This window comes from Sarcophilus harrisii, chromosome 1, assembly GCF_902635505.1.
Source record: "Sarcophilus harrisii chromosome 1, mSarHar1.11, whole genome shotgun sequence".
Lineage (NCBI taxonomy): Eukaryota > Metazoa > Chordata > Mammalia > Dasyuromorphia > Dasyuridae > Sarcophilus > Sarcophilus harrisii.
The window spans coordinates 7,409,441-7,434,203 of NC_045426.1; the positions used below are offsets into that span (position 1 = coordinate 7,409,441).

Genomic DNA, 24,763 nt, shown 5'->3' on the forward strand with positions numbered 1-24,763 from the left:
GAGGAAATTGAGCCAAAGAAAAGGCTAAGTAATTTGTTTCAGGTCAACAGATCAATAGTGACAGAGTAGAGTCAGGACTAGAACCAAGTTCTGTGAACCACCAATGAATGGTCCTTCCATTACCCAATGCCAGCAGATGACAATTAGATCATGTTCTCTACTCGTACTCAATGTGAGCAGTACTACATTGTGCCTGTGACTTACTCACATGCATCGTTCACCAATGATTTAGCACATCTATATCCGGCCAGACTTTGGGAATCTTGTCTATGTCCTCTCAGAAAGTCATGGTGAGGGCCAAGGGATCCCAATGTGATAAGGGCTTTCTTTGCCTTCTCTTTACAAGGATACAAGGGGAGGATGATAACTTTACAGGCTTCTTAGGCCATAACCCGAGGCCTTATTGTTGGTATAAATTTGAGATATTTGGAGATAGATTTGCCAATCAGAAGGAAAAATAGTGCATTGGGGGGGGGGAGTGTTTCAATCAAACTTAGTGACAATAGTGAGAAGCATTGAAAGAGGAGAACAGATGAAACAGAATTCTGAGGACATTTAATGTAGGAATAAGAGGATTCTAAATGTCTATATTGTAGCTATCACAGCGAATGGAACCAAAGTTCGATAAGGATCACTGTATCTTAAGGCTCATAAGTGCCCTGCCTCCATCACGTATACACCATGTTGGCAAAGGAGACGTATCTATTATAGGATCACTGAAATTCATCAAAGAAGGATCTAGAAATCTGCCACTGTATGATTTTGTGTGAAGGCTGTCCAAAAAATCCTTATAAAAACATACCTGGGAAGAGCCTCTTAACCAAACTAACTGGAAAGAAATAAGCAGAACCATTGAGAATAGGATGACTGCCCAATGACCGAAATGTTATAAATTAAAACAACACTAAAAGGCAAAATACTCTGGGTCAATCATCAGTGTGGATCTCAGAGAAGCTGATGAAATCACATCACAGCTATTAATAGAGACATGGGGTACGACAGGAATAGAAGCCTGCCTACACTCTCAGATGTAGTTGTTCTGTTTAACCACTTTTCTTTGTCACAAAGTCAGAAGGGGGCTAATATTTGAAACTGATTGTGATACAAAAACCAAAAGGGTGTTCAAAAAAGCCTACACTACCCTAAATGGAGTTCTTTCTCTACAAAGTTATTGCCCAAATAGTCATCTCTTATGCTGAAAGATAAAAGTAGCTTTAACAATCCAATATATCCCATTTGAAAATTGTGAGGTCAGTGTTGTAGAAAAACACCAGGATCTAAAAGAGATTTGATCAAGTGTGAATAGACAAGTATTGTATGATTACAGTTTTATAGACAGCATGCAGTTTTCTCTCTCACACTCCATATGATAACTCAAAAATCTATTTTAATGAATTTGTAAATATTTATAGTATGGCTACCCTTACCCCAAAATGTATTTCAACTTTCTTTAAAAGTATATGACTTGCCTGAGTTGGGCACTTACATAGATTTCATCCCCTAAGACCACTGTTGCTAACATTCAAAATAATTCTCTCTTAACTTAGTCTCTGGATGATTGACATGCAACCCATCAGTGGTCCTCTACTCAAAGTCTTTTTGGGTTTGGTAGGATTGACAAGAGTTTCTGTTCTAGGATAGACTTTGAAAATCTAGAGCTGGCTTTCCTGGTCTGACGAAATATCAGCATGGGATTTTAGCTCTTGGTCTTCCAAAATGACCCATTTCAGATTGCTTCCTGTCAGGAAGGTTCTTCAAATGGTGGAGGAAATAGGAAGGCTGGGGGTGCAATAAGAAGACACGTAGCAGCGAAGCAGTGGTTGTCACCAGGCCCAGTGACTGCCATTGGGTTAATGGTGTATTCTATGGTTAGAAACAGCACCTTCTATCATGTCACCCCCAAGTCTTCTGTTCTTCAGAGTAAGTACCTCCAATTCTTCTATTTCAATTCAGGAAAGCTTTACTAAGATCCCGGTACACAAAGCACTGACTAGAAGCCTCTAAGTGCTTACATCCTATTAGAGGATGCAACATATAAAGTGAATAAGTAAATAAAAAGAATCAAGTTGGGGAGAAAACATGGAAAGCCAGAGAGATCAGCTATGGTTTGCCAAAGGAAGCTCCACCTGGATTGTGCCTTGGGGGAAGGTAGGGAAGATAAAAGGCAGAGTTGAAGAGAAAGGGAGATCTAGGTATGAGCCCTGCTGGAATGAAGGCATAGACTCTAGAGATGGAATGCTGTAGAGTGTGGGAAGGCAAGTAATGGGAAATAAATTGAGAAGGGTGGATGGGAGTCAGCCATATAGATCATGACTTCAAGTCTTTCATCATGCTGCTTGTCCTCTTCTGCATTCTCTCTGCCTTATCCCTCTTATTCCTAAAATACAACATTCAGTACTGACCCGGCTATTCCAGATGTGGTCTGAGTAGGGCTATGGACAGTAAGAATGACAGCTCCCTCACCACCTGGCGCGTGATCTCAGCCTTCGGGAAGCCCAAGGTATTCAGTGGTATGGCCACTGTATCACACTATTGACTCAGATTGAGCCTGCAGCTCAAGACTTGTGCCCCCAGATCTTTTTGAGAGGAACTAGCATTTAGACACTTTCCCTATGTTGTACTTTTGAAGCTTAACTTTTGGACTTTAGTGCAAATGTTAGAAGCAACACCATCTTATCATCTTCATCAAACTTTCTGAAATAAAAGTAAATGGAAAAAATGATTCCATCATGAAAAACAAACAACCCAAATTACAAGAGAAAATCTAAACTCTATAAAGGAGTCAGACTAAGTACATGATCGAGAAAACCCCAAACATGACCGGAATGCACAGAAGTAAATATAATCCTTCTCACTCACAAAATGTATTGCTTATAGGTTGCACTGAAAACATTAAGTAAACAGTTAGAGCCACTACCTGCTAGAGTCCTAAGCCAAGGAAATAGAAAAAGTTGTCATATAGATTGCTGGGAAAGTTCCCATTAATAAAACAGAACACAGGTTAAAAAACATAACGCTTAATCTCACCGGGAGCAAAGAGAATGACTGCATCTGAATTATCCTCACTCAGAGAGAAAGGAGCCAGCACCAAGGACTCAATACAAATATGAGTAAATAACCCATCAGCAAAGACAGAAGTGGCTGAAAGTAAGTTCTGCCCGTATTTATAATGATTGGAATGAATTTCACTATGTACAGTTCATGTCTAGGCAGGAAGTTCAGAACAGTGAGGGCAGCAGCATGGGGTGCTTTGGCCCAAAGCTGTAATTAGCCATGTTGGGACACTGCTGGATGGTAGAAGAAAAGGTCACCAGCTGATTGCTTCTTATTTAAGTGAGCATTGGTGCTAAATCCATTAAGCTAATTTTGGCTTTGTCTATGTTATTGGAGGACCCAAGTTTGAAAATTCTGGCACCCTAGGTCAAAGCTCCAGCCAGTGAATCCCAGTTATACTTCTGCTGAGGTGATTTGGACTCTGGTCTACTCTCACTTACTATTGTCCAGGTTATTTTGGGAGTAATTACTTCCCTTCTCTTGGCTTTAGGTTCTTCCTCTTTTAAATGAAGGGGAAAAACTGGGCAATCTCTAAGCTCTCTTTGAGTGTTGACATTGTATAATTGAAAAATGGCTAAATATAACTGCAAGATAAAGATAAAGCTTTGTCACTCTCTGATGAACCTCCTTAAATACAATTATTAGCAAGAATTTCTGCAATCCTGCTTTATCTGATCAAGGACTTTGTTGGGAAATCTTTAGGATCAAATCTTATTAGAAGAATCCCATGATTTAGATAGGAGCTACCTAAAATGGTGGCTCTCATTATCCTATCATTGAAGGTACTAAAGTGGGACAAAGGTAATCAAAACATTTGGCGATGAAAAGGATTTATGTCTAGAAAATTTCATTTACTTCTAAATGAGACAGGCTTGTGCCCATTAAGTACATGATTGTTTATGTACTTTGCTGGATCTTAGCAAAGGACCCGATTCTTTATGTATGGAAGAGTTAACAAATTTTATGAAGGGACATTATGAAGCTCAAAATTTATGAGTAATGCTCTAAAAACCCTCTAGTTGTACCATGCATATAAAATGGATCTGAGGAATACTTATGCTCTCTTTCACTTAACAAAAAGCAAGGAAAAAAAAACAGTTTGATCTAGTAAAGATCCTAAACTAGATATCAATAAGAGACGGTTCTCCTGTGTCACATTGTGTTTTGTGGAGCCAGGTGACATCTGTCAACTGCATGGTTCTGGGAAAATTACATTCTGAGTCTTAGCTGATCCATGAATTGAAGATTAGGGCATTAGGAGCCAAGAGGCAGCATGATATGGGAGGTTAAAGAGCAAGGGTTGGAGTTTTAAAGGAGGCAGTTATTTGTGCAAATGGAGGGACTTTGAAAGCTCCCTACATTGATGATTGGTCCAGTTTAAGAAAATGGAGATATTAATTCTTGATGCCATCTTATCCCCCCTCCTCAGGCAACTTAGATGCTAACCTTTTCTATTTCATTGGCTTAGGAGTTCAGCAGGAGAAAAGTATTTTATGAACATTCAAGTTCTTTAAAAGTGTGAACAACTATGGGATGAATGGGTTTGGCAAGCATTTATTAAGTGTCTCCTGCATACCATCTGCAATGTGGCTAGGGCTACATGTAATGTAGCAATGTAGCAAATGTAGCTAAGACTATAAAGATGAAATAAGACAGATCATGGCCTAAACCTAAAGGAGCTTTCAATGTTATTTGTAAGGATAACCTATTAAGGATTCATTCCCATCTACACCAGTATATAGGATCAGTAACCAGAAAGGGAGTTCTAGCAATTAACATTTAGCTCTCTTGAGCTCTCAGAGAACTGGTTGTCTCTCTTCTCTAATATCTACTCATTTGTGAATTGCTCTAGAGTTTTTTAAACATATGAATTAAATCATGGCTCAGCCCCCATATTACTAGGAAAAACTCCTCCCTTCCTTAAATCGCCAACCATGGGCTTTATTGATTCACCTTAAACTCAAGGGCATGGCCTTTAAACCCACAATCAAAATTTAAAACCATAATAAAAAAACAGAGCAACCACCATAGAGTTTTTAACTCATTTCAAATCCTTCCAATATGTCAGTGGCCAACCCGATGGGGCTTACTTGTTTTCCCTGAGGTGACATGGGTTCTACAGCCTGCATTTAACCCTTAGGGCTTGTCCAAGTTGTTGCCGCTTCTTCTCCTTGGTCCTCAGAGTTTTGGAGGGGCACCCATTTAATTTGCATCTTTAGCCTTTTCATTAGATTATAATGGAAGTTCTTTTTGTCTGGGAGTTGGACTAAAGGGAAGTGAGACTCTTTACTACTCTCAGATCTTGTCATTCTATGAGTAACAAAGATCTCAAAGGAAAAGAAAGTGAAGAGTCCCCACATTAATTCTCATATTAAGTATTTGGGAAAAGGAGAAGCTAAACAAGGAAATGCAGGAAGAATACCGGGGAAGCTGGAATGTCTGAAGGGGGTGACTCAGAAAGACAGAGAAAAGAGAGGGAAAAGAAAGGCAGAAGGAGAGAAGGAAGAGAGAGCCAGACAGTATGAAGTTCAGTCAATGGGATCAGGCCCCAGAGCTTCCCATTTCACACCCATCTACCCTGGACATCTTGCCATTTGTCTGCTCTTCCTAGCACATATCTTCCCCACTTCTCATCTCCCCTTCTTGCTTTAGGATAGTAATCAAATCAATAGTACAATCGCTACCAGAAAGGCCATGTCAATCAGCTGCTCTTTGGATCTACTTACCACCCTTCTGACTCCCTAGACAAAGACTTTCTTCCTGGCCAGCCTTTCCTATATGCGTTATCTCCCTCTGTTAGGGACCTTTGAGGGCCAGGGATGCTTCACTTATTCATTCATTCATTGAAAAGTGCAAGGTCTATGCAGAAACCACTGCATTGGTGTGGAGGAGCTTGTTGGTGACATGAGACATTTCAGGAGAATGGTGAAGAAAGGGAGGGAGAAATGATACTACAAGGGGTTGGTTACTCAAAGGGATCTTTGATTTGAGATAAAATTTTATTGAAACTGGAACTCTCCCTCAAAAGATCCCAGGAAGAGGTATCTAAGACAAGCAGACCTTGAGTTGTGTTCAGTATTACTTTGAAATAATCAGTAAATAAGGATTATTTTGTATGTGCATATGTGTAATAATATTTTATTTTACTATGGGATGGAAATGTTTATTTTATTCCACAAATAAAAAAAAGATCATGAAGATACCCTTTCATTGTCATTATTATATCCATATCTATTTAGACATCTTTTTCTATAATTCCAAGATACTTTTTAGAAAAAGGAAAGATTTATCTTTGCAGAGCAAGAGGAACTGAACCAAAGAAAAATGAATGAAAAAAGGGGAAGGAGAATCTCTGGCATAATGTCCCAGGATCTAATGCAGGGGAATATATCAGTGGCAAAAGCCTAGCCCTGCCCTCCTGCCTCTTTATTGTCCTGTACTTGTCATTATTCAGCATGGATTCAGCACTTGGCCTGTTGGTGGTGAAGTGCTGAGCATGGCAAAAAGAAAAAAATGTCCATTAAGACTGGGGTTTTCTTCAGTGGAGATGGAAGTATATCAGAACATATTTTAAATCTTCTTTCAAAACCTTAGTTGTACTGGTTCATAGAATCAGGAAATACATTTTAATATATTTATAGCATTTCCCCCCTCCATCTTCCCACTCCCACACTTCTAGCAGAAGCATATATATTAAAGATAACAAGCAAATACATTGGGGATCCTACAGAAGTGAACATATATGACTGTAGGAGTTGAGAACTGGATGGTGACATAAAGGCCATCTAATTTAGCCTCCCCAGGGGAAAGGAGATTAAGTGCATTGTCAAAGATTACATAGGTGCAGGTTTTTTTTATTACCCTGATTTTGATAAGACAATGAATTAGATGATCACAGTATTAAAAAGTAATATTATCCTGAAAATACTAAAGATGAACCCTATTTGTGTCTAGGTATCCATTCTTTGTAAGTTATTATTACAATATTTACTGAGTATCCACACTTTCCATTTGGGTTCTGTCCAAGGTCCTGTAAACCACTTTGCTGTGAACTACGGGCTTCTTGATTTGGAGATCACCGAGTTCAGTATTCTCCCTTTACAGATACAGCTAAGGAAGATTTAATGACTTAATAAAGACTTAATGAGGAAGACTTCAGAGTTACATGGCTATTAAGTTTCTGGATCAGAGTTTGAATCCAGGGGTTACTGACTACAGGTTTGGTGCCTTATCCATTAGGCACACTGCCTCTCTAGCTTTCAATTAAATTCTACAATTAAAAACCTGTCTCTTAAAAAGGAACTATGATACATTTTACTCTGTCAGGGAGGTGACTGTGCTGAAGAAAATTGCATGAACCCCCCCCCCCCCACGTGGCATTATTCTTTTTGAAAAGAAATTCAGATCAAATACAAAGCAATTGTGTACCCTTTCTTTCCCTGTAAGCTTTCTCACTGCATGTATTTGTAATAGTAAACAAAAGAAGGAACTTTGCACTTTGGTTCTTTGGTCCCTATTATAGTCATCATCACTAAAAATACAATTACTCAGGATGGATTTCTTTACAACCAACTTCTCTTCAAGAAGGGGGTCAATAATCTGTCTGCTGTATGAAACTTTATAAAATGCTCAATATAAAACAATAAAATTATGGGAAATAATCCCAAGAGATGCAGAGAAAATTGCATTCCATTTCAGAAATTCTTGAGGCAATCCTGTAATCTTCTGGACACATTTTTTAATGCAATTCTCTTTGAAGAACTTTGTAAACTAGTATTCAAACAGTAATAGTGCTGAACATTAGAAAATAGGTTATCTTAAAAAGAGATGGCTCCAAAGCTAAAATGGGACTCATGCACTTACCACTGTTATTAATCGTAGAGGCCAAGTAAGCAAGAAAAGACTCTTCCTGGAAGAGAACGGCCTGGAAACTCAATTAATTCTACAGGCAGGCTCTAGGAGCTTTTTGGTTGTGTCCCTTTCTTAGATGCCCTGCTCCCCCCATCAAGCTTATCACACCATTATCATACTTTGAACTCAAACTTTGATTGATACCCAGTCCTTCTGTCTCCTCTCCTCACTGATTGGAGGGCTGAGGGGAGGGGGCAAGAAGTACCAAATGCTTCATTTATTAAGGACAGAAATTAATTTATCTCTTTCCTCTTTGCATTTACTTCTCTGCCTGCTTTCAGATCTTGGGAAAGAATTACAACTCTGTCACTTATTGGCTGCATGATATTGAGCATAATTTTGATGAAATTTTATTTCTTTATATGTAGAATGGAGACAATAATAAAAGAACTATTTAAGTTGTAAAGTTAGTGTGAAAATCAGATGAAATAATGTGTATGAAAAAGATTCATCTCATATATATCACAACCGTTTTTTTCTGATATCAAAGAACTGGAAACAAAGATGCCTATCAGTTGGGGAATGACTAAGTAAGTGCATGAATGTGATGTTATATAACTCTGTTCTAAGAAAAAAAAGTATATGAGTAATATAGAAAAGTATGGAAGAGTTGCGCCAACAGATGCAAATCAAAGTAACCAGAACCAGGAAAACAATAGACACCATGGCTACAAAAATGTAAATGGAAAGAACAAAACAATCAAAATGGAATGCTGTGAAAATTGTAATGATTGAGTTTGACTTCAAAGAAGAGATGGAAAGACTTCATCTGTCCTTTCTTTGTTAAGATGTGTGTTTGGGGATGACTATGGGTTTGAAAGACCATTTATAATGCTGGATTTAGGGGATTAATTGATTAGCTTTATTAAATTGTTTCTCATTCTCTTTAATTCTTCATCACAAAAGATCACTGGGAAAGAGAGAAGGAAAAGATTTTCTTTTTGTGGAATGGAGATGATATAAAACCAAAAGGTATTAATAATTTTTAAAAGGGAGGTGCTTTGTAAGAGTAAATTTCAGTTGTTAATGAATGCCTTCTTAAACTTCATTTAGTCAATATGTCAACAGATTTGAGCGTGGCCTTCCAATTGATTTTATCTCTATCTGTCGCCACTGATACAGATTTTTATCCTTCCATGCCTTAGTAGACAAGTTTTATGAATTGAAATGTTCCTCAGAATCTGTTACTTGGTAGCCAACTCTCTGAGATGAATGTCTCTGACTTGTCCTGGCTGATTTTGAGAAGGTAGATCATCCATTCTTCTATCCTTGGTGCTGAACTTTAAGGTGTTTAACTTTTTAATTTTAGATTTCCTAGAAACTATGTTCTCCCCCTGGCTTTCATGAATCCAAGGACACCTTCATGTCTCAATGAGTCATCCCAGAAGACTTTACAACAGTACTACCCATATAATATAGATTTTCGCTCTTAGGCTAAGTATGGACAATAGTTTTTCTGAGTTGATAAAGGATAAAATGAAAACACTTTCTTTTGGTATTGGTAGCTTCTGCTCAATTTCTGCTTGGTTCTAATGGGGCTTTCATGTACTGATACTTATCTAGAATTGAACTCTGCACTTTAAAAAATAATTTTAAGCATATATAAGTTATTCTGTCATTTTACATATAACCCCCCTCTCCCTTTCCCCCTTCCTCATACTCTTTCTCCCCCTTCCTCCTTCTATTAGGGAAGTGTTAAAAGATGAGAAAAGAGTGACTCATTCAGCTTAGTAAGGGACTTTCATCTGGATACTGTACCCAATATAGAGAAACAGAGATATTGAGTAAAGAGGAGAAAAACTCAGAGAAAAGGGTGGAAAGAATACCCACATTGGTTGTTTGCTCAACCCCAAGAAACAGAATTTTTGGAAATATTCCAATAGTTGGCTATTTCAAAGTTCATCCAGTTGATTAATCTACAACGTTGTCATCACAGCCCATGCCTTCGTAATAATTTTCTTTATAGTGATACCTATTATGATTGGGGGCTTCCGTAACTGACTAGTCCTGCTAATAATTGGAGCCCCTGATATAGCATTACCCCAAATAAATAATATGAGTTTCTAACTGCTACCGCCATCATTCCTTCTCCTTTTGGTATCTTCAACAGTTGGCTTTAGAGGTCTTCATGTCATGGCTGAATAGTCATTTGTGGGTTAAATTGTGGAGAGATTCTAAATTACATGTGGGTTTGACTACATTATTAGTCCCTGAAATCCTTCCTACTATGAGATGAGACTGTAGTTTCTAGAAATAGATGATTTAACATTTATACCATATATACTCTTACAAAGCACCTCCCTTTTAAAAAATTATACCTTTTGGTTTTATATCACCTTATAGATGCAGAAACTGAGGTCTTGGGACTTGCAGTCATTTCAGTCTCTACTTCAGACATCATTTTCATCACTCTACTATGTTGCCTCTTGTCACACTAAACTATGGCTTCTTGTCAAGACATTTGTGAGTTGTCTAAGGAGCAGCTTGATTAAGGTGGATTCAGGAACTTTGTGGGAAAATTGCAAAAGAGCTTTTGGAGATTAACTAATTTCTTTGATTTCTGTGCAGATCTAACTCTGCGTTATGCACACATGGGCTACAGACACTTGTAACCAACTTGGAAAGTAGGAGAATCACAAAATACGTTGTAAAAGTGTTTTGTGTGTGTATTTTTAACTTAATAATATCTCTAGCAGAGTGATTTGTCACTGTTATCATAAAGAGAGAACAACCCAGCCAGATTATGAGAGCCAAGCCCTGAAGCATTGGATCTGAACTGATTATAGGTATTCCTAGAGATGAAACATCTATTGTTTTATGTGTCACAACTAATAAAATGTTTTCTTCCAATGCTTCTAGTCTAAATGAGGACCATTGGGGATACTCTGGGTTTATTCTACTTCTTTCTGACCTCTCACCAGACAGTGCCATGGATTATTGAACCAGCCTTGGGATGAAAGACTCTATTGTTTCCATGTTTTGCTGCTATTTAAGATACATTTAAATAGTCTTATTATTTCATTTGAGGCCCACATCTTGTATTCAATTACAAAGGTTTTGGTGAAAGCAGATGGACTGTAATTCTCTCTTCCTATAAACACAAACTTTGTGCTTTAATTTGTGTATTTCAGTAGTAGTTTTTCTAAAACCATGGGAATAATCCAGGATGGCTGGAATAATCCCAGATTGCTGCATTTCAGATGAAGCAAGGGGGATGACTGGGCTCAATTTTCTACCTGTCCAGTTATACTCTGTGTTCCATTTGAAGAGGGTATTGATCCAAGAAACTTCACAATCTCACACAAGGCCTAGATACAGTGCTGGGAGGGGCCTTAAAAGTCATCTTGTTCATTTCATTTTATAGAGGAAGAATTGCATCCAGAGAAGTGATGGGATTTACCCAATGCCACATAGGTTAGCAATATTCAAACCTATGTTTACCTACTCCAGATCCTGTACTCTGCCTTATTTCTTTCACCAAAAACAGAGACCAAGCCCCTTGCTAATTCTTAAGAAACTCTGATCAGTCCTGAGCTAAAAAGGTACTGAGTGAGGTCCTGGTGACTAGCCCACCAAGGCTTATCCTAGTTTGGTATGGAAAGGCCTATCCTCTAGATGTTGGCCATCAGGTGGTAATTTTTGGGTTATACCAATCCAAGAAGCCCAATAATGTTGTTTCATATACAGTAGATTCTTAGCAAATGCTTTTGAAATAAATAAATGAATTATAAATAGGGGATATCCCCAAAGTCTCAGTACAGTTTTAAGCTATTAAAACTTTGAAACTGCACTAAGACTTTTGGGACACCCCAATATTGTTCTTACTTGCTAGCATTTCTCAGAGTTTTAACATTTTTTTTTAAAAGACAGAATCTTTAGTACTGCTTGTCCCATCAACACCTCTGCACTTTGAAAATTCATGAGCAAAAAGGCATAAAACTGTGGACTCTCTCCTGATGAGCTTGGGTGGTGGAATAAGTGGCATAAAAGGCATGAAAAGAATCTTCTCAGATATCTGAATGTGCCTTCTGTGACAGGAGAGAAACTTCTTTAGAACGACTGTAGACAATAGGCCATACTCCAAATGAAGCCTCGTTGGATTCCCCCACTGGAGCAGACTTTGGACTGACCCTGTGAATTATTTGACACAGTGAGAACCCAGAGAGATTCTCCTTCTATGAATGCAAATCAGCCTCCTTCTCAGTAACTTCAAGCCTTAGAGTTGCCTAGAGAGAGGTGTCTACCAGTAGGGCCCCGTCATTTCTGGGCCAGTGTGACAAAATAAATGAAAATACAATAGCACTAAATAATCACAATATGTGGTTTTCTAAGTCAATATACAGCAACGGGGATGCTTAGTTATGCCCTTGATTCTATCTGAGTTTAACGCCAGCAGTTGCAATAACTTGTCTCAGGTCACTTGGCCAGAATATGTCAGATAAAACAAAAGTCCAGCTCTTCCTGGCTCCTGGGCCAAGACTCTCTCCACTAAGAGGGCCAGCTTCTCTCACCTCAGTAGACTATCATAATAATAATGGAAATTTCTATAGGTTTTTAACAATTGCAAATAGTTTTACATATATCACCTTATTTGATTCTAACAACAACCCCGTGGAGGTTAAATGCCAAAAGTATCATTACTTCATTTTCCTGATAAGGAAATGGAGCTTGAGAAAAGCTAAATGATTTGCTCAGTCATATAACAATAGTCAAATGTGGAGAATAAATCCTAGTTCGGTGTGCTTCAAAATGAGCATGGGAATATGCTAAGAAGTCCGTGGCCTGACCCCAAGGAACATATGACTCATGCCCCACACATTCCTAGAGTCATTTCTAAGACTTCCCATCACATGGACTTTTATTTTAAATGTCCCTTTCAGGCTCTTCTCCTCATTTAGGTTTACAGGTTGAATATAGAGCATCAGTTATTTTCCCTTTCTCTTACCTAATTAAAGAATAACTTTCCTTGGAGAAGGAAAATGGAATAAAGACGATCTTTTAGAGGTACCCATAAAAACACTATAAAATCTGGAAAAATCTAGACAAAAGTAGTAGCCAGGAAATTAACCAAAAGCATTAGCCTCATTCTCAGGCTAAATGACCAGGAAAAAAATTTTTTTTTATTTTTTAAATGTCCTTTTTGTTTTAAATATCTCTTTCAGGCTCTTCTCATTTAGGTTCACTGACTGAATATAGAGAATCAGTTATTTTCCCTTTCTGTTATTTAATGAAAGAATAACTTTCCCTGGAGAAGGAAAATGGAATAAATATGATCCTTTGCAGGTACCCATAAAAGCTCTATAAAATTTGGAAAAATCTAACAAAAGTAGTAGCCAGGAAATTAACCAAAAACAGTAGCCTCATTCTCAGGGCAAATGACCAGGAATACAGGAAAAAATAATTCTTTTATTTTTTAAATGTCCCTTTTAGGCTCTTCTCCTCACTTAGGTATACAGATTGAATATGATCAATTATTTTTTCCTTTCTGTTACTAATTAAAGAACAACTTTCCTTGGAGAAGGAAAATGAAATAAATATGATCCTTTACAGGTACCCATAAAAACACTGTAAAATTTGAAAAAATCTAGACAAAAGAGGACAGGAAAAAAAATAATTCTTTTATTTTTTAAATGCCCCTTTCAGGTTCTTCTCCGCACTTAGGTTTACAGATTGAATATAGAGAACCAGTTATTTTTTCCTTTCTGTGATCCAATTAAAGAATAACTTTCCTTGGAGAAGGAAAATGGAATAAAGATGATCCTCTACAGTCACCCATAAAAACACTGTAAAATTTGAAAAAATCTAGACAAAAGTAGTAGCCAGGAAATGAACCAAAACATTAGCCTCCTTCTTGGGCTAAATGACCAGGAGGACAGGAAGAAATATCTGAGAAGGAAGGGCTGTTGGCTGGGAAGATGGCAGCTCGGCATTGGAAGTCCTAGGCATGCTGGGAAAACGCGTGTCCGTCATATCCTCCAAGGGCACCAGAGAGGGGGCCAGGACATGCTTAGCCTCGTAATGAATTTTAAATTTCCTGACACCTTTGTTCATCACCCGGGTAAGGGCCGGAGAGTAAATGAAGATAGCCATTCCCCAGGAGAAGAAATATTTATTCATTTAATGGCTGAAACAAAATGCCATCTCTGTTGTGATAACCAAAGGTTTCGAGTGCATTACTGTCATTTCTCTACCCACTCGCGGGCTGACGGCTGGGTCAGATGGCGCAACAGTCCATGTAATCTCCTGAATGGAAAAAAATTAGGCCCCGAGTGCCAAATAGATGCCCACAATAGAATACCAGGTAAAACAAGCATATTCCTTCTCTGGCCAGCCCCCCTTCCCAACCCTCCCCAAACGGTAGAGAAATTCCAGTCATTTCTCATTACTGTGAAGGTCAGCCTAGCTGGGGAAATTGTTTCTGCTTTACAATTCCCCAAACTGTAGAAAGCAGTTAGACTTCTGGACAAAAACTAATGTTGCATTCACAGGGAAAAGAGGCTGAGACGGCAGGGCCGTGGTAATAAGAGAATTTTTTACTCTCTCCACTTCCCTGTGAACCTAATCAAGTGTGACATGAGAAAATATACTGGGCTCACCCAGCCAGAATCTGACTGCCACCTGAAAATGTCCTCAATATTCCACTGTTTGGGACTTTACAATGATCCTTCCGACATCAATTTTGGGCATGTACATCAAAATGCCATTAGAAATGCTTCCAAATACCTCCCCGAGGCTGGCGGGCCTGCACTTAGGCTCCAATCGAAGGCCGGCCGGAAAGACTCCCTGGCGATTGACAAAAGGTTGCTTTCGATTACTCATTTGAAAGCATTTGGTTATGGCCAGATGTCTGGGGAGAAGCCGGGGGTCTCGGGATGTCTCTCTCCCGCAAGGAGGCCTGAGTGCTATTAGGGGGGATAGTTACCGCCGGAGCGTTCAGGAGCTGCCTTTAACATTTAATTAATATCTGTTGACTTATTGGGTTCTTGGCTTTTCCCCCCTCAGACCCAGCTAATAGGTTAGCACCTGCCCAGGCAGATTTTACTTTGGTAGAGACACATAAAGCAGAGGGAGACACATAAAGCAGTGTGTACCCATGCAGGGAGGTGTGTGACACTTCTTGCTTGTTTTACTATGGGCACAAAGAGTCACGGGTTGTGTATCCACACACTCACACTTACATAGGCTCATGTGTCGGTTTTCATAAGATTAAGATTGTTTTAGAGATAGATAGTTCATCCTAGGTGTGTTTCTCTAGGATTCTGCCTAGAATACTCCTCTTCCTTATCTTATTACTCCTAGCTTTCTTCAGAGTTCAGCTCAATCCCCCATCCTAGCCCACCCCATGAAGCCTTTCTTGGTCTTCCAGCTGCTAGTGACCTGCCCCTTCCCTTCCCATTATCATGGAACGAGTCTGGACATATTTGGTACGCTGTATGATGCTGGGCAAATCACTTAACCTTTCAGCGCCCCAGGGAACTCTCTGAGATTGTAAATTGCAGAATCTGCATTAGTCATTGGAGTGAGGAATTCCCTTCTCCAATTGAAGTCCCAGGTCTCGTCAAAATAAAATAAAACAAATAAATATATGTTTGTGTTGTATAGACTATATAGACAGATGCACAATAGGATGCACACATGTAGATATTATACTTGTTATAGACATGGATTTATATAGTATGTGTCTATAGAAATGTATACATATGTATGTACATGTATAGTCCCACATATATATGATCTCCCTGATAGAATGTATATTCAAATATTTAATTTGTCTCTTTGTATTCCCAATACAAAACACAAAGCCTAGCATACAGCAAGTGCTTAATAGATGTTTGTGAATTGACTGATTGGTATCCATGTGCTAGAATCCTAAATAAAGAGGGGCAGCTGGGAGGATTCTGGGAAAATGGCGAAGTAGATTGGTAAATTTAAGCTCTCTCGAATTCCCCCACTACTAAAACAAATCTGGACCTCCGGGTGAACATGGTCTGGTAAAAAAAAAAATGAAAATTTGGAGCAGAACAGGGGTCCTCTCTGTTCAAATCAAAAAGCTATGAAGAAAGACCCATAGCTAGCATTAACCCCTTTGAAGTGCAAACACCTCTGGGCTAGCTCCAGAGAAATGCCAAGTGGGGACCCCTGGGGCAAGCTGGGTGGAGCTGGAGTCTCACAAGAACCACAGAAACTTTCACCTCCCAGATTGTTTGTGGGATCAGTCCTAGTCCCAGAAGATTGAGGAAATCTCGGTTTACTGGGAACGCCAGTATGTTCTGCAGAAATGTGGCCCTGCGTGAAAAGGAACCAGCACCCTGGGAGTGCAGAGGCAGCAGGGCAAGAATGTTACTGGTTGTGGGTTCTCACTGAGGAGGTGGTTTTTGGTCTGGGGTTCCAGGTCAGAGGAGACAGCTGAATAAAGCACCATCTCCCCCCTTCCCATTAGAGGTGCTTACATTAATACCTCTTATTAAAAAAAAAAGGACTGGCTAGGAAGAAAGAACCCACCATAGAAACAGACTATGGGAACAGGGAAACCCGGGGTTCATCTTTAGCGGAAGACATTGAAGTAAAAAAGGCTCCTACCCTAAAGGGTAATGTAAAATGGCTCCCTGCCCAAAGAGAATTTATAGAAGAACTCAAAAAATAATTTAAAAACCAAATGAGAGACATTGAGGAAAAACTAAAAAGTAATAATTAAAAACCATTTAAGAAAAACAAGATGATGAAAAAAAGTAACCAAGTAGAAAAGGAGATATAGTCTCAAAGATGAAAATAATTCTTTAATTAGAATTGGGCAAGAGAAAACCAGTGAAGCTATGAGAGACCAAGAAACAACAAAACAGATTATAAAGAATGAAGAAATAAAATACAATGTGAAGCATCTTATAAGAAAAACAACAGATCTGGAGAACAGATCAAGAAGGGAGAATTTAAGAATAACTGGACTGCCTGAAAGTTATGACCAAAAAACACCCTTGATGGGGTAGCTAGGTGGTGCAGTGAATAGAGCGTCATCCCTGAAGTCAGGAGAACCTGAGTTCAAATTTGATCTCAGACACTTAATACTTCCTACCTGTGTGACCCTGGACAAGTCACTTAACCCCAATTGCCTCAATGAGAGAGAGAGACAGAGAGACAGAGAGACAGAGACAGAGACAGAGAGAGAGACAGAGACACAGAGAGAAAAGGCTGATGACACAATAATGCAAGAAATAATCAAAGAAATTGTCCTGGAGTGACAGAACATGAGTAGAAATAGAAAAATTTATCCCCTCAATTATCACCTCAACAAGATCTTATATGGAAAACACATAGGAACATTATTGTTAAATTTCAAAAGTCCCAGATCAAAAAGAAAATTTTTCAAGAAAAAAGAAAAAAACAGTTAAAATATATACAATTAAAATTGTACAGGATTTATCAGCAGTTACAATAAAAGACTATGGATCCTGGAATCATATCTACCAACAATCAAAAGAACTAGGCCTGAGGCCAAAAATACCATATCCAACAAAATTATCTATAATATTGAATGAGAAAAAAATGCCCATTCAATGAGCTTGCGGATTTCTTTAGACTTTTTATCAACCAAACCTTTACTTAATAGAAAATTTAACATATAAGAGCCAATATCAAAGATTAATTTCAAGGAACTCAATATGGACAGATTGTTTATGTTTTTTTTTAGTTGGGAAATGTATAGCATATGTTTAAGATTAACATCGACAAAAGGGCAGCTCAAAGGAAAGACTGGAGCAGAGTTAAGGTAAAAATAGTAACTATGTCATACAAATAAAGTGGAACAGAAGAATAGACACAGAGGCATTGGAGGAGGGAGGAGGGCTTGTAGTTCTGAAAACCTACTCACATTGGAACGCGTTAAATAGGCGATACTACATATATACCACGAAAAGTATAGCACCCTCCAAAAGCTATAAAGAAATAAGGGGGAGAAGAGATAGGTAGATAGGGAAACAAAGAATGCAGGGAGAAAACAAGAAAAGGATCCATGGGTGGAAGGAGAATAAGTAATAGCAAGGCAAGTTAGGAGCAGAATTAAAGCAAAGGATCAGCAGGAATAGGAAAGATATATGTCTGTGTATGTATATATCCACATAAGTATATATAAATATATCCTTTCTTAATTATAGCCTGCTTGGGGATGGTGGGGAAAGGGAATGAAAATGGGAAAAAAGAATAAAGTAAAAAAGATGTGTGGCAGACAAAAAAAAGAACAATGTACCAGGAAGTAAAGATGGACATTCATGAATATAATTTCTTCTACTAATATACACACTTTCTTAAACTGGTATTTATTGTTATATACTTTGAATCCTCCCTGATGTTCTTGGGCACATGACAATGTTCTCTTTTATTTCATCTTGTTTTGTATTCTTTTCTGTTTTTTCTTTCTTCTTCTTCTTCTGTTTCTTTAAATCAAATAAATTTGAGAATATTAAAAAAATAAAGAGGGGCAACTGGAGCTCTGTCCAGGGTGCTAAATGATAGTGACTTGAAATCCTTGAGCAGAGATTAGCACCTAATCAACAGGAATGATGAGCTGAAATGGGAAACTCCCAGAAAATTGGCTGGGGGAGTTCCTCCCAAACCCAGGCTATTTGGGTTCCTTTGCACCTCTTAAAGAGGCCATGGCAGTGTTGTACACACTTTAGGCTGTTTACCCCAGGTTCTGCTTGTCCTACTTTTCACAGGCACAATAATTCCTAATTATGGCTCTGCCATATTCCGACTCACACATCCTTGTAGAAATGGGAAGTTTGGGGACCAATGCTTGGCATCAATAATGAAATTCTTGATGACAATTTTATTATTGTTCAGTGATAAAAAGCTGTATGAATCGAATGTGACAGCCCACAGTGGCATTATCATCCCCTTCCTTTGCCCTAATATTTACAGGAAATATTACAAGTGTTTGACATATAAATCCAGCATTTGACTGACTTTAATAACCATGTGATCAATAAGGAGTGATATTTTTATAGCCTTGGGTCAATATTTAAAGGGTCACGGGTGGCAAATCTTTATCAAAGCAATAAGGCAAAATCTTTTTATTTGGGGAATCCATAATTACTCTCTCACGTTCTATTTGAAATGGGTAGATTTAAGGGGCAAGATCTATCCCAGCACTGGGCAGTGGTCCAGTGGATATGGGCACCTTTACAGGAGGGCAGAAGTATAAACATATTTCTCCATTTTTTTCTTTTCAGAAATGCGAAGAAGAAATTCAGCACAGTGTGCATGTTAGACAGGCATTATGGGTGGAAAATTTCATCAATGCGAATCGGAGAGCTGAGCTTTCATTTGCTAAACACATCAATTCTTAACCTCTTAGAAAAATCATGACTTCTCCATCCAGCTCTCCTGGCTGGACTCAGGACATCTTTGGTGACTGCCGCATTCAATTTCCTCCTTGACAGCAAGTACAAAAATTCCGCACTTCCTGCCCCCTCCCACTTCTTTGCACACTTGGGATTTGCCTCTGCCACCCAGACCAAAATAAAGAACATCTTAGGTCTAGATTGTTGGTCAGCAATTAATTACAAGCTTATCTTAGGATGCTGAAAATATGACTCAGTCAGGTTACAGGAAAAGTTGGTCTGTCTGGTGGGTGGAGGAGAGGGATAGCTCATTTCTAGGGGTGGGGGATAAGGGACATACAGCTATAATTTATAAATTTAGATTGTGGCCTGGGGCTGTTCAGAAATTAAATAAGAGACTCATGATTCTAGGTCTAACATGTCACAGTATGGTCATAGATGTAGATCATCTTGTCTAACTTCTCATTTTTTTTAAACATGTAGGGAGTGAAGCTCAGAGATCATGTGACTTGCCCATAGTCATGCAAGTTGTGACAGAGGAGATATTAAACCTAAATCTTTCTGCCTCCAAAGATGGACCCTCTGGCCACTGGTCATCCATGCTCATTGCCTCTTCTTTTGCATGTCACATGTGAAATGACTGTTTTCCAAGTTGGATTGGATCATCTCCCAGCTATTCTGATTACCTAGGAGTGTTGTTAGGGAGAACTCTATGATTGAGTTCAACCAATAATCAATCAGTCCAGGTTAAATAGTAGCTAATGAATTACATGTTATTGTGGAAGATACCGGGTAATGAGGAGAAAGGAAATCGGGCCAATGGTTGCTATTTCCAGAATCAGCTTTGAGAGATTATGACCTTTGCTTAGGGGTCCACAGAATCCTGGTCTGATTGGGAAATACCTCATCCCTTCTGGAGTGTGTGGCACCTATTCATCCCTTTTTTTCTGCTCCATGGGACTGAGATCTGGAGAGGAGAGATCCCTTTGTTTAGAATTTTTGTTAACTCAAGTTACCTTGTGTGTGGGAGACAGGGAAGACAAAGGGGAGGTGGAAATAGCCCAGACATTGGTATCAATAAACCTCATGCCCCCCAAACACAGAGGAGACCCAATGTGAATCAACCTATGATCTATATAATCTGCAGTATTTTTGTCAAGAAACTGAGCTAGGGAGATATAGGGAGGAATTCTGGGTATATAGCTCTTCTATTAGCAACTGTATCTCTCTACAACTTATTAGTAGAGTTGCTGCTTATAATGATGACCCCTTGTGATCAAGAAAGGGCAAAGATGTATCCAATATACTATGGCTAAGAAGGCAGGAAAGTACATAGGTATTTGAGAACCCTTTCGATTTAACCCCTATCCTACCTCAGCACTTAAAGGGTTAGCCTAAGTACCTGAAAAATGATGGCTGTTCCCACCACCCTCCATTCCCTGAGGTTCCACATAATTGAGCTTGGGTTGGTTTTTACCAGGCTCTCTTTAACTGATTTTTTCCCACAATAACATTCTCAGACTTTCCAACTAGATTTATCTTCATTGATGGGGTGCTATGAGACAAATATATTTTGAGATTAAGTTAAATGCACCAACATTCTCATGCCAAGTTAAAAAAAAAAAACTGGATGTCCAACTATGGCTACTTCTGTAGTTTGAAACCTTGGAGTGACCTGGGAGTGTGAAACAATGGAAAGGACTTTGAACTTGGAGCACAGAGGAAGCCACTCAGTCTTTCCAAGTCTCAGTTTTTTAATATGTAGAATGGGAGATACTCATGTGTATGATCCCACAGGATTCTCATAATGATCAATTGAGATAATAGAATACAAAATACTTTATGGTAGATTAAAAAACCACTTATTTCTTTCTTTAATGTTATTGTATAGGGATAGCCTTTAGATTATAATTTCATTCATACAGGGGAAAGTCTCAGATGAAATTCCCTATATAGGGATAGGTTGGCACCTAGGGCATTGAGAAATGATGACTTGTCCATGGTCACACATCTGGATCAGAGAACTGATCTCTTTCTGGTTCCAAAGTTGTCTTTCTGTCCATTGTACCAAATAGTCCTCAAACTTTTTGGTCTCAGGACCCCTTTATTGTCTTTAAAATGATTGAGGACTCCCCTAAGAGCTTTAGATTATGTGGGTTAGCTATTGATATTTGCTGTATTGGAAATTAAAATGTCTTGATATTGTTATAAAGACAATTTAGAGGGTTGCAGGACCGCTCCCCCAAAGTGTCTGAGGTGCCAGAAGGGACTTTGAACCACACTTTGAAAACTGCCTCTTAAATTTGATTTAAATGTGTTATTGATGTAATATGGTCAAAACAATTAATCAAAGGATAAAACTTGCACCAGCGATTGAATGGTAAAACTTTACAAAATTCTGGGAGAGATGGGTGATGAGATCTGGGCTGGTTTTACTGTAGTCACCCATTCTGGCTAAGAGTAGATTTCCTTCCCCAGAGCTCTGTAATAGGTCTGGAGACGAGAGCCGTGTAGCTGCTAGGCAGATTCCAGTGGGCCATGTCTCATTTCCCTCATCCCTCATGTCCCACAGGCGGGTCCATTTGCATATTTCCTTTTTACCCATTATTGATCACTTTAAATAGGAAATAAGAAAGCATTGCTTAAGTGCATGATGCTTGAAATTTGGTCATGAATGAAAACCCAAGGTCCATTTAGATTGGAAAGTGTTTTTCAAGCAATTCAAATCTCGATTATAATTTGGCACAAATTCACCGATAAAGCAGTTTTCTATACAGGATGATGGGATGAAGGGGGGGGGTGTTGGATTACCCTGGAACAGTTGGCTGAGGGGCAGGGACTCCTTCAAAGCTGGTCCCACTAATTTGCAAAGGAAGGCTAGGTGTCCCCTGGGATGATGGGCTGGTTCTGAACTCACTCTCTTTCCACTGACTCCACTCTACCACATGCCCTGAGCACATCTCTCGAAAATAACCCTCATGCCTTGATAACTCTTGAAGAAGCCAGAGCTAAAACCCTCCAGGAAATCTATTCTCTAAGATTAGGGACTTAAAATCTCCCTACTTCTGAATTTCCAGATCATTCCTAAGTGGAGAAAATGCTGAGAAAAACATGTCTTTTGTTGTTATTCTCAGGAAGTTACCCCAAAGAAAAAAAATAAACTTTAAAATGTTTTCCCCCCACCTTCTTCTGACAGTTGCTGACATGCTTGGTAATCTTCAGAAAATAAGTGCATGCTATGATTACATTAGAGGGGAAATGAATTAAATCAAGATGCTCAGGCTGACAAGTTGTCATTCCATGATCTGCTTCTGGAACCCCCAAGTGCCTTTAAACAGGGCTCCAGGCTCTCTGCTTTGGGGGTCGGGGAGATGTGGAACAACATAGATTAATAGTATCACCAAAAGAAATAGGAAACAACAAAGAGATTGATTTATGATTTAGAAAAAAAGCCAAAAAGAACTTTTTTTGGTTACCTTGGGCACAAGTTAGTTCTCTGCTGGGAGTCAAACCCTAAAATAATGATAGGAGCCTGGATTTTAGCTGGAAAGGACTTCAGAAGTGATCTAAGCTAATGACCTCATTTTACAGAGGGGGAAACTGAGCCCCAGAAGAAGTATTCCCAGTAATGAGGGGGAAAGCCAGAAATGAAACTAATACATGGAGTTCTTTTCATCTCACTGAATAATTGATTTTGAGAAAACTGCAAGGAGATGGATTTTTAAAAAAGAAAACAGTATTTAGACAGAAAAGGCTCCAATTGATATAGGATTTAGAATTATGAGAGACCTTGGCTTTAATAGAATGTGATATCCTTGAGGGCAGGGACTGTTTTATTTTTGGCTAGTGGCTGTAGCACAGGATCTACCGACCAGGAGGTACATGAATGGACAAATGAATGAATCTGGCTTAAGCTCTCCCTCATTTCATAGAAAAAAGGAAGGGGCTTGTTCAAGGCCTTCCAGGGAGAAAACAACTGCCTGAACATCCAGACTTAGATCGTCTTGGCTGCCAAAGGATCAAGCTTTCCCCTACATCATGTAGATGGTTATGTTGATAGGAAAATCAGGGAAAATAATTGGAACACAAACCACATTTATAAACACTCTTAGGATCATATTTATGAAACTAGGAGAAATCTCATAAATAATCTCATCCAACTCCTTTATTTCAGTGATCAGGAAAATGAGACCCAGAGAGGTGGTGACTTAGCAAGAGATAAGGAGAAGAATGAGGAGGGTGTAGGGGTAAGATATGGAGACTAGATTGGGACCACTCCAAATTTAATGTTCTTTTCATTATAACCTGCTGTTTCACTATCAGGGGAAATAGAAGCAGCGATCCGGGCACTTCAGAGCTCTTCTTAAATAAGAATCCCCAGAAGCAGAATGCCAGTAAAGAGGAAGAAACAAAGAAGGGAGCTTCACAAAAGGGCTCGGTTAGGCTGATCTCAGTTACTCTAATCCAGCCAGTCCTTCCTGTCCAGGGGAATTTCTGAGTTCCCACAGATCAAGAGAAGAAAGGAGTCTCATCTCACTTCTCTGATGAGGTAATTGCCCAGGGTAAGACAATCCACTCCCCCTCCCCAATTCCTATAGTTGGAAAACTATGTAATAATGAACAATACTATCCATAATCTATAATAGCATAACAATGATTAATATAGATTGTAGCTGTAACAATGGACAACACAGGTTTTTTTTTTTATATCTATAACAACGCAACAATGAACAATATAGTCCAGCATAACAATGCAACAATGAACAGTGCTGTTCATGTACATAGAACAGTCACAAAATGAGGCCACAAAAATCACCAGTGGAAAGGGTGATAGAACCCAAAGTCCTGAGTTCAAATCCACTGCTTATCTATGTAATCTTGGGCAAGTCATTTTTATTTATTTTTTTCTGGATCTTGTTCTCCCTTTTTCTAAAATGAAGAAATCTGACTTGATGGAAAATTCTAAGAAATCCCACTTTTCATGTCTATATGATGACTTGTTTCTTGCAGTAATTAAAGTGACGACTCAATGATACTTTTCACTCATCCATTCAAATCCATCCAAATAGAATTGTGGGCAACTCCTATGTGCGAGGCAATAAAAACTGCTAAGTGCAACATGTAGAAAACTTTAACCTTGGAAATACTTGATGAGACCTATTGATATGACTGAACTACAATGAGAACACAATTTCATCAGGGCTTCATGTCAGAGGCTCTTTTCTGGTTGATAATTCACATGTGGTTTAAGATACACATTTCTAGACTGGATCTCTGATTTCAAAGGTATAGATAAAGCCTTCCCCATGATGAAATTTCTACTTTTCCTACATCTTATAGTCTAAGAGAGTTTCCTAAAGCACTGAGAAATTGTCACTTGCCTATAACCACATATCTCGTATGAGACAGAGGCAGGTTAAGAACTTCCTGACTCTAAGAGCACTATATTATGCTCCTTCTCT

At 38.8% G+C, this 24,763-nt stretch overlaps 1 long non-coding RNA gene across 1 annotated transcript in view; it reads left to right on the top strand.

Moving 5' to 3' along the window:
• Nucleotides 1–19,482, top strand: part of LOC116421534 — a 59,209-nt gene extending 39,727 nt beyond the window's left edge. The window contains exon 3 of the long non-coding RNA XR_004231933.1: nt 19,191–19,482. This is a non-coding gene — a long non-coding RNA (uncharacterized LOC116421534). The remainder of the gene's footprint in view (nt 1–19,190) is intronic.
• The last annotated feature ends 5,281 nt before the right edge of the window (nt 19,483–24,763 follow it).